Below are 12,795 nucleotides of genomic sequence, written 5' to 3' on the forward strand. Positions count from 1 at the left end.
CCTTTGCTGTCTGGGGTAAGGGGAAAGAAGAGGACAAGGGTCTCTCAGCCCCCATCTCCCAGCCCTGGCCAGGCATGCATCCATTCTACCCTCGCCCCTGCACTGGCTTTCAGCTCCCCTGGAGCTGAAGAGTGAATAAGACCTCTAGGATCTGGCCTCTAAGCTGATAATTGTAGCCCCTTCACTGGCACAAGGCGGCTCTCATGCCATTTTGACCCAAAACTATGTCTTTTTTCTGTATATTTTTAATTAGACTCAAGAATGCAGAAAAACCAGCGTGAGATCCTTTCATTCCGCTTTGTTTAATATCTGTTATTATGACATTAAGTGTAGGGTTTTGTTGTGGTGGGGAGTTCAAAATCCCCCTCAGTTCTGCTGCTGTAGCCATGGGTTCGCAACGGTTTTGTGTACATTAAAGTGGTCATTTTCGGATTAGCTCTTGCTTTCCCTTTGATGCTTATGAAACGCTGAGCCAGTTAGTTGGAGAAGGCATTTTACCTCTTTTGTTGCCCTTCCTCGCAACCAACGACAGGGAGAGGACGAAAGCCCCCTGGCTCTCTCTTTAAATCAGAAAGGAATTTCCAAAGCGTTTAAAGCTTTAGTTGCCACTTCTGTCTGGAGTTGCCTGACCAAAAATAGATGAGGCTTGTTTTCAAAGGAGCAGGCGACGAGGAGCCTCGCATTTGCTGCTGCCGCCGTTGTCACTGCCCGTGCGCCTGTTCCCTGGGAATTCAGGGTCCCGAGAGCAGAACCAGGGCTGAGCAGCAGCGCAGCTCAAAACTTTTCTCTGGGATACACAGGTTTTAGTGGTAGGAATTAGCATTTGGGGGCAATTAAAGTAATTTTCTTTTTCTCATGTCTCTTCCTTTTTTGCCTTTTTTTTTTCCGTTTCTGCCTTTTTTTTTTTCCTTTTTTTTTTTTGATTCGGCAGTTAATGGGAAGCAGAACAAAGGTTTGATTGAACAAACGCTAGATTTCACGAACATTACATTACACCGTCAGCCCTATGATTTCTTTCCATCTACATAAGACCTACACTCTGCACGGTTATTTCTGCGGGATGTCTAGTATTTTCTTCCGAGGAGAGAGCGTTTTCCAGCCTTGAGCCCTTCCCAACTTAACCATTCATATCGTTCCAATTAATCCTAGGGGCTCCCGATTAAAACAAAATTGAGTGAATTGGGAAAAAAAAAAATAGGAAAAAAAATAGTTAATTAGAAAAAAACAAACAAACAAACAAACAAAAACCCCACAAAACCAAATACACACATACAACTTTTCTGCCGTCCTAGAGATCATCCCAAATATTCGTGTGAAAGTCGGGCAAACCCGGGGTGGGGGGTGTAGAAGGTTAGGGGGGGAGGTGGTGTTTATGTCAACACCGCTCGGTGATGAAATAATGTGCCCCAACGTGAAGTCACAGCCGCGGGGCATGTGAAGTCACAACTTCTCCAGGTGACAGGTGCTGCAGCAATTCAGATGCGGGGGGGGCTCTCCCGCTCCCCTCCCGCCCCCGCCAAAGGCATCAATAACCGGGGAGTGGGGGCTGGCCCTGCAAACGCGACTCCTGGGCTTTACATACAAATAGAGAAACAGGGCTCATGAAATATTCCTGATCCACCGGAATTATTTTAACCTAGGGAAACCCGCTTCCTTTTTTCTTTTTTTTTTTCTTTTTTTTTTTTTTAGGCGCTAATACGTGCCTAATCAGCGAGATGCGTTTTAATTTAAAAGCCAATAGACTGCAGCTGAACTACGCTACAGAAATCCGATGTAAGGATAATTTGGAGTATTCAAAACCGCTGAGTCAGCGGCGGAGCCCATCTCCATGGCTAGAATATTGTTTCTAACTCCCGCTGCTGTGTTTCGCTTACTGTTATACCGCTTCTATCGTGTAATTATTGTTTGTTTTCCAAAAATGTAATTACTTTTTTTTTTCTTTGTTTCCTTTGCAACGTTAAATCTGCCAAACGCCTGACTAAGGCAGCTCCAGAAAATAAAAATAAAATTAAAAAAAAATTAAAAGCTTAATGAAAGGGGAGGAGGTCTCTTTTTGTCTCTTTAGCCAAAGATTTTTTCTCTCAGGCACCTTCTTGCATCGACGGTTTAATAAAAATACCGGCACGAGCAGGGCGAAATCTTTGGGAACGCCCAGCCCGGTTTGGGAAAGGCATCGGCTCCTGGGCAGTCCTACGCCTTCCTCGGGTAGCCCTCCCTCCTAGCCGCGAGCACGGAGGGTCCAGCCATTCCTCACAGAGCGATCTGCCAGGGGGTTAACAGTAATAATAACAATAATAACGATAATGGCAATAAAGCTGTTGAGCTGTTTCCAGCCTGGCGCTGGGGCCAGGCTGCACGGCGGGACTGGGTGGCCCGGGGCCAGCGGAGGGGAGGTCTGGAGGGGCAGGGGGGACCCCTGCGTGCCCGCCTCCCCTCACCGCAAGGCACATGGTGGGGCAGGAAGGCGACGGGGGTGCCACCCCGCAGCCGGGAAAGCGGGTCCCGGGCCGAGGAAGATGGAGAATGGGGGATGGATGCCGCCCTCCCGCCGAAACGTCGCGTGGCTCTTCTTGGGGCAACTTTAACGGGTCGGCCCGGCCTGGCGGGGGAAGCGGGGGGGCAGCCCAGGCGCAGAGAGGGAAGGGCTGGCGTGCCGACATGCCGAGCATCCTTCGGCTCCCGCAACGCCGGAGATGTCCTGGCGAGAGTCGGAGGAGTAAAATGCCCGGAGCGGTGTTCAGCATTGCGCCAGGAGAGGTTACTCGCCTTTCCCTCTTCGACCTGGGAAGAGTGAAACCGTGTTAAGATCAGCTTTCCCCATAAATTATATCTGCTTTAGTCAAAACGGTGCAGAAGGGACAAATCCCTCCCACCCCCCCGCCAGCAAACCTCCCTTAGACTTCGCCTGAGCAAGGGCTTGAGGGAAGCACCGGGGGACCGGGCAGCTGAAGGCACTTCTCACCTCACCAGCGCCAGATCTTGCTGCCGGGCTGATTTGTTGAAAAGGGGATGGAAAGGGTGGAAAATCTCGCCCTCGCCTTGCCTGAGTAGGAGGATCAGCCGCGGTAACTCCTGTCCTCAGGAGCGTGGGTCTGGGGTTCCTCAGCACCGAGAAACAGATAGTCCCTGAAACCGCAGATTTTATTTCTGGCAAACAATGCTCCCCCAGCCAGCGTTTGTGTGCGAGACAAGTAATCGTGCTCCCTTGCTTAAATAAATCATTGATGGGTGAAATTACACATGCTCACTTAAAATGTAATGTGATTAAGAGATTATGGGACCGCAGTTAATATGTTGCCTCACAGCTTCTGGACCCAATTCCTGACACCAGAAATCTATCAGCCACAACTGTCCCTCCGTGCAGCGGAGGCTCCTCCTGCCACCGGCAGCCGTGAGGGGTGGGCGGGGGGGTGTCTCCCGTCTCTGCTTCCCACGGAGGCCAGAGAAGGTGAGAGGGAGCGTCACCTTTATTTATTTGCGTTAAAATAAATAAATAACTTCTTGTTGTTGTTCGGGGGGAGGAAGGGGAAAAAAAAAAAGTTAAATGGCAAGGCAGGAGACGGGGCGGGGGGGGAAGAGAGGGGCTGGGGCTGCGCCTGCAAGCTGATTACCTCTCATCTGAAAGCTGCTCCATTTCCTCACACGTCGGGTAAGTCCTTTATCATGAGGTGGCACAAGCCCTGCCGGGGGCTATTGGTCGCCCCGAGGAAGGAGCCGGGATGGCAAGCGGGATCCTATCATCAGGCTGCATAATAACCCCGGGCTCGCCACAGCTGCGCTGTGACCCTTTGTGATGAAGCCGATAGCGCTCCCGTGAAATAATGTCCTCCTTTTGGGTGTGAAATTACCATGTTTATTAATTGAGCTAGACATGAGGGTTACCTTTTTCTTTCCAAGCCATGAAAATTTGTGATTCAGGGCAAATGGTTCCCCCTTCCCCCCTCAAGTTGTGTTGCCAAGGGCTTGAGAGAGCAGGACCAGCTGGGGAGAGGAGCTATTTTGGAGGGTCAAGCGGGACCGGGCTCCACGGCAAGTTCAGAGCAGATTCATGCACGGACACTCCACATCCCGCTCAGCCGCGAAAGCTACGCCCCACTCCGGGCAAGCACCGCGGGGAAGAGCGAAACGCACCCCAAAAGGATGGAGGCCGGGGTGGGAAGGGATGCGCACCTGCGTGCGAATATGTGGCACCCCGCACGGCGGCCGCTCCGCGAGGTGCCGCGCAACCCCACGCACACACTGGGAGCAGTGGGTCGTGCTGAAAGAGCACGGCTCTTCTTCTCTCTCCCCACGCACTTTTTTTTTTTTTCCCCTGCGTTGCAATTAGGCTTGTAACGAGCTTAGTGCAGTATGTGTTTCTGGGCCAATAATACTTGTATTTAACCTAATTAAAGCCGACCTTTTAAAAGATCTGAAATATAAACACGCCTTCCCCCCCCCCCCCCCCCCCCCCTTTCCTCCTCTGGTTTAGCAATTTAACGTTTGAATCTCTGGGCTGGAACATGCAACCTTTCACCAGAGCACGGAGGGAGAGAGAGAGGGAGGGAGGGGGGAAAGTAGCAAAAACCCGCGGATGAGGCGGAGGGACTGGCTTTGCCCGAGCATCCGCGACAGGCTTCCAGGTAGGCAGCTACCCCCACCTTCCTCCGCCTCCTGGGGCAAGATTCCCCCCTCCCCCCACCTTCATCTTCTTCCTCCTCCTCCGGTGGGCAGGGGGCTGCAGGCAGGGTGCCCAGGAATCGGGGTGAGCACTGCTGCCCCGCCGGGGACCGGAACCCACGCAGGATCCCCCTGCTCCCGGGATGGGGGGGTGGGGAGGAAAGCGCATCTCCCTGCGCGCAGAGCAGCCGCGCGATTTTCAGCCGAGCGCTGCCTGCCGGGGGGCGGGCGCAGCTGCGTGGGGCCCGACACGAACCTCCCACTCCCGTTCCCGCCTGCCTGCCGCTTCCCAGCCGTGATGAGGCTGAGGCAAAGCCCCTGAAATTAGTCGGTAACGGGTGTGTGCATTTAATGCCTTTTACGCCCGTCACACAGGAACTGAACGAGCCTATTTACCGTGAAAGCCCAACCTCGCAAAATTTTAGCGACTTTTTTTCCCATCAATGGGAAATTTTAACTTTTTTTTTTTCTTTTAACAGGACAAACCGAATTGTGCTAATTTCTTTTTTTTATTATTTTACTTTTTTTCACTGGATAATCAAAATTATCCTGGGATTTTTTTTTTCCCGCTGAATGACATTACAAAGAATTTTGTTAAAGAAAGCCAGACTAATTGCTGCCAGAAGAGTCTTTGCATAGAAAAGTCTGGTTTTCATAAGGCAGTTTCTGTGGGTGTTGCGGTTAAATCTAAACCTAGTGGAGAGGGAATATTTTTTTTTTTTAATTTTTTTTTAAAGGCGATTTTTCTCAGCAGCTGGAAAGAACCACGCTTTAGTAAAAAAAAAAAAAACTACAAACAAAAAAACCCACAACAATAACAAAAAACCCCAACTATTCAGGGACTCAGGAGGCAAACGTTGCGAGGAGAAAACGCCGTCGCATGTTTGCCGGGCAGCTCTTCCCTCTCCCCCCGCAGCAGCTTTCGCCGGTGCTCCCGGCAAAGCCCTGGGACGGGGCTCTGCGGGATGCCTTGGAGCCCGGGACGGGGAGGATGGAGGGAGGGAGGGCGGATGGAGGGGTGCGAAGTGCGGGGCAGCATCCCGGCGGTGCCCTGACACCCTGCCTCTGTCCTCACCTGCGGCAACCCCAAAGAGCTGACGGGAGAGGCGGGACCCCCCCCCCCCCTAGAGCTCCCCCATCCTTCCCGCCTGGCAGCCAGCCCGGCTCCCCAGCAGCCAGGCGGGCAGGTTAGCAGGCAGCCCCCCCTCCCCCTGCCTCAGGGAGCGCGGCGGCCTTCCCGGGAAAGGTGGGCCTGGGGTGGGGGCTGGCCCCCATCAGCCATCCCAGGCAGCTGCCCAAAAACAAGAGGAAAGAAAGAGCCTAACGGTCCCGCAAGGATGTCAAGATCGCGCACATCTTTCTCTTTCTCTTTTTTTTTTTTTCCTCTAATGTTAAATCTCCCTCGGTTAACCATCCTGCCTGCCTCTCCGTTCACTCCCTCAGCTCGGGGCTCCTAGGAGGAATTTTTAACACCCTCGGCAACATCCATGACCCCCTCGCCTGAGGGCGGAGGAAAAATAAATAAATAAATAAATGACGGAGCCCTTCGATGCCGCGGGGCAGACCCTGCCCCATGCTGCCCCTCCGAGGGTCCCGGCCCCGTTCTTGCGGACCCCCCCCGGGCCTGCCGGGGAGGGTAGGAGCACCCCTGCCCCTCTCCGTGCCCAGCGGCTCTGTCCCGCGGGGCGAGAGGGGCAAAGCTGGGGCGAGGGCAGATTCCTGCAAACCACCCCCACCCCCCTTTTCCCTGGCCACGAGGGGTCGGGGGAGTTTTCCAGCCGCTAATTCCCAGTCCTTGCCCTGTCACCAGCCGCTCAACTACCGAGAGGTGGAGGTTTCACAAACATCCTCCCAGCCCCTCTCCTTGCCCCCGGTGTGCACGGCTTGGCTGGCCGGGCTGGCTACCGGAGCTGCCGCATCGGGGAAAAGAGCTCAACCGCCCGGCGGGATAGTCCCTCTTTTCCTTTTTTTCCGTTTCTTTTTGTTTGTTTGTTTTGTTTCCATCATCAACAAAAAAATACTCTGCCTTTGCAGGCAGGGGGAACTCAGCCCGGTGCTGCTCGGTGGCCCTTTTGTTCCCGGTGGGGCGGGAGAGTCGTCCCCCCGCCCCGAGGGAAGGGGGACCCGGCCCGGCTCGTCCACCCCCGGGCGGCGGGGAGCCCGGTCCTCCCCTCCCTCCTCTCGCCGGAGCGGGGACGTGATAAAAGGAGACAGGGCTCTGAAAGGATTTGATTGAAATGGCGTGTGCCAAGCTGATGGGAGCCAGCGAGGGACAAAGCGCCGAGGAGCCATGGACACTCGAGCAATTATTCCTCCACGCTGAAGGTGGATTAGTGCAATGGAAAGAAGCATATGTTCGGCCTGGGGCGACACTCCCCCTGGCTGGGTTTAGAGAATGAGAGCGGAGAAAGAGGCTGAACCTGGAATATCAACTATCCGGGAGACAGCCCACCCACCCCCCCCTCTTCTCCCAGCCTCTCCAAAAGTCTCAGGGATGGAGAGATAAATACACACGCCCATAAAGATAAATAGATAGATATGCACATACGCACAAACACCCATAAAGATAGATGCACGCACACCTCCACATACAGCTGCACGCGTACACATCTCTACACACAGACACGCAGACAGGCAGGGAGAAAGAGGCACCGTAGGTGAAAAACCTCCCCGGGTATGACAATGCGAACAAATAAACAGCCGGCCTCCGAGAGGGTCGTAGCAGCAGCCAGTTCTGCTGGAGGCTCTAGTTTCCCCAGCCCTTTCCCAGGAAACTTTCCAAAAGCAGCTGCAGCAAGTGATGGGGTGATCTCTGTTCCCCCTCCTACCAGGACTCTGTCCAGGCTCCCCTGGAGATACAGGGCAAAAACCTCAATTGCCCCTTTTCCACCTGATTTTCTTCCAGGCCTAATTCACCTCCTGCTTTCTCTCCCTTTCCCTAGCTTCCTGCAAAAACCCTCCTTTCCAGCAGCCCCAGAAGAGAAGCCCCAGCAGCCAGACTGCCAGCCCCTATCCAGCACCCCAATAGCAGCCTGCATCCAGGCTCTGTGGCAATAGGACACCCATCAGCTTCTGGCCTGCATCGTCTACCCCCATACTATAAGCCACAGGCTCCAAAACCTGGGCAGGGATGGCAGGAGCACCTTTTTAGTGCTATTATGGTGTAGATCATTGGACCTAACGAGGAAAGGAGTGCTGAGGCCAGGCGCAGACCCTGCCTTCCCCCCCCACAGCGCTGCTCCACTGCCCTTCCCCTGTCTGGGCGCCCCAGCATGTGGCACAGCGTGGGGTGTCTCCCCAGCTATCGTCCAAGTTGGCCCGCTTGCAAGACAGAAAGATAACCTCCGTCACAGGAGAGGAATGGCCACAGCATGAGAGGAGAGACAGGACAAGCACAGGGACCAAGCGTCCAGCAGCAAGGGAGAGGGCAAGGAGGGCATGGCGGAGGGAGGGGAGGCTGCCAGTAGCCTTAGGAGGGAGGGAAGAAGAAAGAGAGAAGGAAAGGGAAGGCAGCTCTCCCCTTCCTCTTGGGAGCTCCGAAAAATGCTCTGCTCTACAATCAGAAACATGCCCCAAATATTTCACACCTCTGCTTCTTTATCCTCAGCTTTGGGGCTCAGGGTGGATTGTACACAGAGAGGAGGGGGCCAGCTGTGCCCAAAGCTGCACCGAGGCAGGAAGTTTTGCAGGATGAATGAGCGGGAAGGAACATAACCAAAACACTCGTGGAGAAGCAATATACACCCCTCAGCCTGCGAGTGTAACTGCACAGCCCACACTTCTGCTGGAAAACAGCTCTCTATTCAAAGCCCCTGCATCTGCTTTCAATAGAGTATTACAAAGGGAATTAACTATACCACAGGCAACAACAGCAATGGGGCTTGAGAGCATCTCTGGATGGAGAAGGTCTTCATGTAGATCCTGCAGGTCTCCTATAGAAACTAGGACACAGCACATTCGAGCAATGACATGGTAAAATGTCTCGCACTTCACACCCGGCAGTCCTCCACCTCCCTGCTCCGAACACAAGATGATTCCTTCTTCACCTAGGTTGTGCTTCTCCAGTTTACCCTCCTTACCCTGCTTTGAAGGTGTCTGCACAAACGAGCTCCATGACTACGAACTGGACAATGATCATGGAGCTTGGAGTAACCTCAGGGCGCTGGTTTCGAGAGGGAGGGACTCACACAGGCTCTCAAGGACAGGCTCAGAGCGCTGGCACCTGCCTTGCAAAATCAGGGCCTAAAAGAAAAGAGCCACTGGGAACCAACGGGTGGCTCTTATCCTACCAGAAAGCTCCAGTTAGTCTTTGTCTGATTTCCATGCTGTGTTCTCTCAGTGAAGGTGCTGTAACAGCTCCATTGGTTAGATATGAAATTTTGGCCCTTTGAGCCACCAGCGCTGAACTCGGCATCAGAGAGACATGACTACAGTGGTTGTAAGAGGGAATAAAAGACCACAGAGCCGTTGCCCTTGTATCTACAGCACCAGAATGGAGGGGTAACAGTTCAAGGACACAAATCTTTACCGCCATCATAAGCTATATTTCTGTTTACCCTGCCTGAAATATCAGCTGTTTCAGCCACCCAAGAAAGCCTAGAATCTTCAACTAGAGGAAGAGAAACAAGGCTATTTTGGTATTCTGAAGCTGGTAAATCTCCACTAGTAATGGGTCCATGAAAGACCTATACTTTTCCTCTGCTTCCAATCGCTTGCTTTAAACTACTTATTTTGTAGAGTTTGGGGTTACCAAACCACATACTGCTAATAGACAGACTGCAACCTATGCAGAATAAATGATTTAAGAACTGGGTTTGGCTGATTTCTTTTCCCCTCCATATTGGAGATAAAAAGAAGGAACACATTCTAGTAATCCCTGCTCATTTTCACGGCCATTCTTGCACCTGTAACTCAAATAATGAAGCCATTTGTTATTTATATTGCACTTTCCCCTCCATTCTAGATTTCTAATGATCTGACCCTGTTTTATGGCCCTGACAAAGCCTGAAACCGGTGTGGACTTCCAATAATTGAACGATATAGGGAAAAATCTTTAGCTGGAATGAAGCAGATGTTAGCTTCATGCTGTCCCCTAACTTGATTATTCTTTGGACACGTTAGACAAGCATTAGTGATTGATAATGACGCTAATTAACCCCTTTCCTTTCCAAAACAGCAAACCAACGCCAGCAGGATTCCGCAAACAACGCACACAAAGTACACCGGATCAGCGACACAACTTCATTGCCCAGCGCGCGACAAAAATCTTCTCCAGCCGACACTGAGCTGGCTCCAAATCCCTCGCAGGGCAGGGAGCCGAGACATAGCCCGTCGATTCAGAAAAGGTACATGGGACACCATTTATTTTTTACACTCCCGACCTTTCGCATTCGATTATCGAGCCGGTTTAACTCACTTTGCCCTCACTAGCTGGGACGGGCTTCACGGTGCTCCCCATCGGAAGGGCGCTTGTGATTTTAGCTCCACTTTGCAAACGCGAGGGCTGACACTCTGGGAATCTGTTCTGGGCTGAGACACGCATGTACTGAGGAGGAAATGGGAAGTGCACATTCTGGAATTTAAATGCGAGGCAGAAGACGAGTAAACAAACAAGGAGCTGATCTGATTACGCAGTCGAATTTATCATGGACAATAAAGAAATCGCCTCTAAATGTAAGGGTTTGGATAAATGAATACTCCTAGCAAGTGAATAAAATGTATTCAATTAACTAAAAACCTCGTGCACTTCTGAACTGAAGTGGAATCGACTGTAATTGATTTATTTGAAACCAGAGGTTAAGGACTGAATTAGCTAAGTACAACTGGGTATTTCAAGCCACTGACTTCTCAAATGTCAAATCCCTTCTATTTTAAATATTATTTCAGCTGCGGGGCATTGCTGTCCTGATGGCTGTTCCACCAGTTAAATCTCAAATTATATTAATATTCGATTTTTGGAGGGTGGGGTAAATTACGGTACAAAGAGGAGGGCTGTCCTTGTTCACGGTGAAAGAGCACCGAGCTGTATTTTGGTTCACATGTAGGAATTAGCTTAGTGTGGCAGCAACGGTCTAACGCTCAGCCACCGCTCACCCTCATTTCAGCCAATCTGGGGGGAAAAAATAAAACAGCAGATTTTTGTTTAGTGTATAAAAGCATGACCTAGAATTTCACTGCTGCGCATTGATCACAACGTTAAAAACGCATCCAAAGAACGCTAAAGTAATTAGCATGTTTTAGTAACCGCATATTGGTCACAGCAGAAAAGGCTGAACCGAAGCTAGTCTAATTTCCATTATCGCCTGTAAAACCCTTCCTTAGAAATAATAGCAATAAAGGAATCTATGCAAGGTCATTTCTTTTCTCTTTTCTGGTGGCTTGCTAGTGCAGCAGCAGGATACTTAAAATGCGCTCTCCTAGCATAAAGTAGCTAATTATATCTTTAAAACATTATTTATTATGACCTTATAATGTTCTAGCATAAGACTGCTTTATACATTGCCCAGTATAAAACGATTATATTGGGTACAGGTTTCAAAAAGTAACAAGCATCTGTAAATCCAGATATGAATGAATGGTATTTAATAAGATTGTTTTCGTTTAAAAATGAGTATTTATGTGTTGCTGTAGAAAGAGCAGCAATGTATTGCTGTTTATGAATGCTATTGTGCCTGAGGTTAGGATCCCACACACAATCTGAGATGCAGCCAAGAAAAACAGCCCTGATAGACAATGCTTCACTTCACCTGCTACAATACTGTGCATTTCATTTATGTCAAGAATATGTACAGTTAGGGTTCATTCACCTCATTATTTTGTTACATCTACTTTACAGTTAACCAGTCTCTCTTGGAAATAATAAATAACTGTTTTTAAAACAATTGCAGCTTTGCATTCAAAAGATCCACTTTCAATTTATAGGAAAAAAAATATTCACCATTTTTATAAACTGGCTGGCTCTCGAAAATAGAATTTAGACTCCACCAACTCTCTTTCTGCTTGGCAAGATTGATTTTACACTGCCTTCCATAAGTAGATTACCAAAGGAAAATGAAACATCTTGGGCTTTATCTAATGCTTTGCTTCACCAGCCCTACCAAACGTCAAAATATATGAGCAAATGTTAATTCTCTTTGCAGCTTTATTGTAAACACCTCCCTCTTAACCTCCTCAATTTCTGCCTGAGCAAAAAGGGGAAAAAAAAAGGAGAGAGAGAGAGAGAGAGAGAGAGACAGTCAGGGAGGGAAGGAAATAGAGAAAAATCAGCCACCACCACCAAAATACCATCAGCACTTAAAGGAGACCATCTCTTTAAAATGCCTTTACATTCTAAACTGCATTAGCCTCCCTTCCTATGATATAATATAATCCAGCCTGATCCTGACTTCACCTACCCCCTGGGCCAAAGAAAATAGATTCAAAGTCTGAATTCTCACATGTTTTTTACAGCCCATCTTCAAGACGCACGCTCCAATTTTTTTAAAAGCAAACTCCCCTATTTTCCAACTGGTTTCCACAAGAAGAAACTCAAGATAAAAAATTCAGTCCCGTATAAACTGACACCACCATCTCAAAATGTCAATCTGTGCATTCCACTAAAACACGAACCATCAATCAGAAATAATCTGTCTCCTGCAAGATTTCACTAAAGTTCACAACCGTGAGATGATTTTGTTGGCATCAACTACGGAGCTTTTCTTTTTTCTTGAGGGGGAGGGAGCACCCGGCTCTGATTCACCAGTATATAATTTTTTTCATAGCACCTAATTTTCTGTATTTGCTCAGTAATGATTCCTTTTAAAATGTCCTTCTCGAGATAATGTTTTTTAATAATCTCTGCTCTCCGTTAAGACAACTACACGTACAAAATTTTATCGGCTTATAAGTCTGCATGCTATATATAAACATAAATAAAAACCTAGAGGTCAACATAAATAAAATAAAACTTTATTTTTTAAATAAAATTATGTTTTGGTTAAAGAAAAGATATTGTGTCATTTTGTTAGTAGTACAGACAATTTTTTATCCAAAAGAATACATTGTGCTTTATTGTGTCATTTGTCTGAATACAGACTCAGTGGAATATCTAAATGATACCCTGCTCTGAACTCCAAGTTGAAAGTAAGTTTTTATTAT

The sequence above is a fragment of the Numenius arquata genome, chromosome 4, assembly GCF_964106895.1.
Source record: "Numenius arquata chromosome 4, bNumArq3.hap1.1, whole genome shotgun sequence".
Classification (NCBI taxonomy): domain Eukaryota; kingdom Metazoa; phylum Chordata; class Aves; order Charadriiformes; family Scolopacidae; genus Numenius; species Numenius arquata.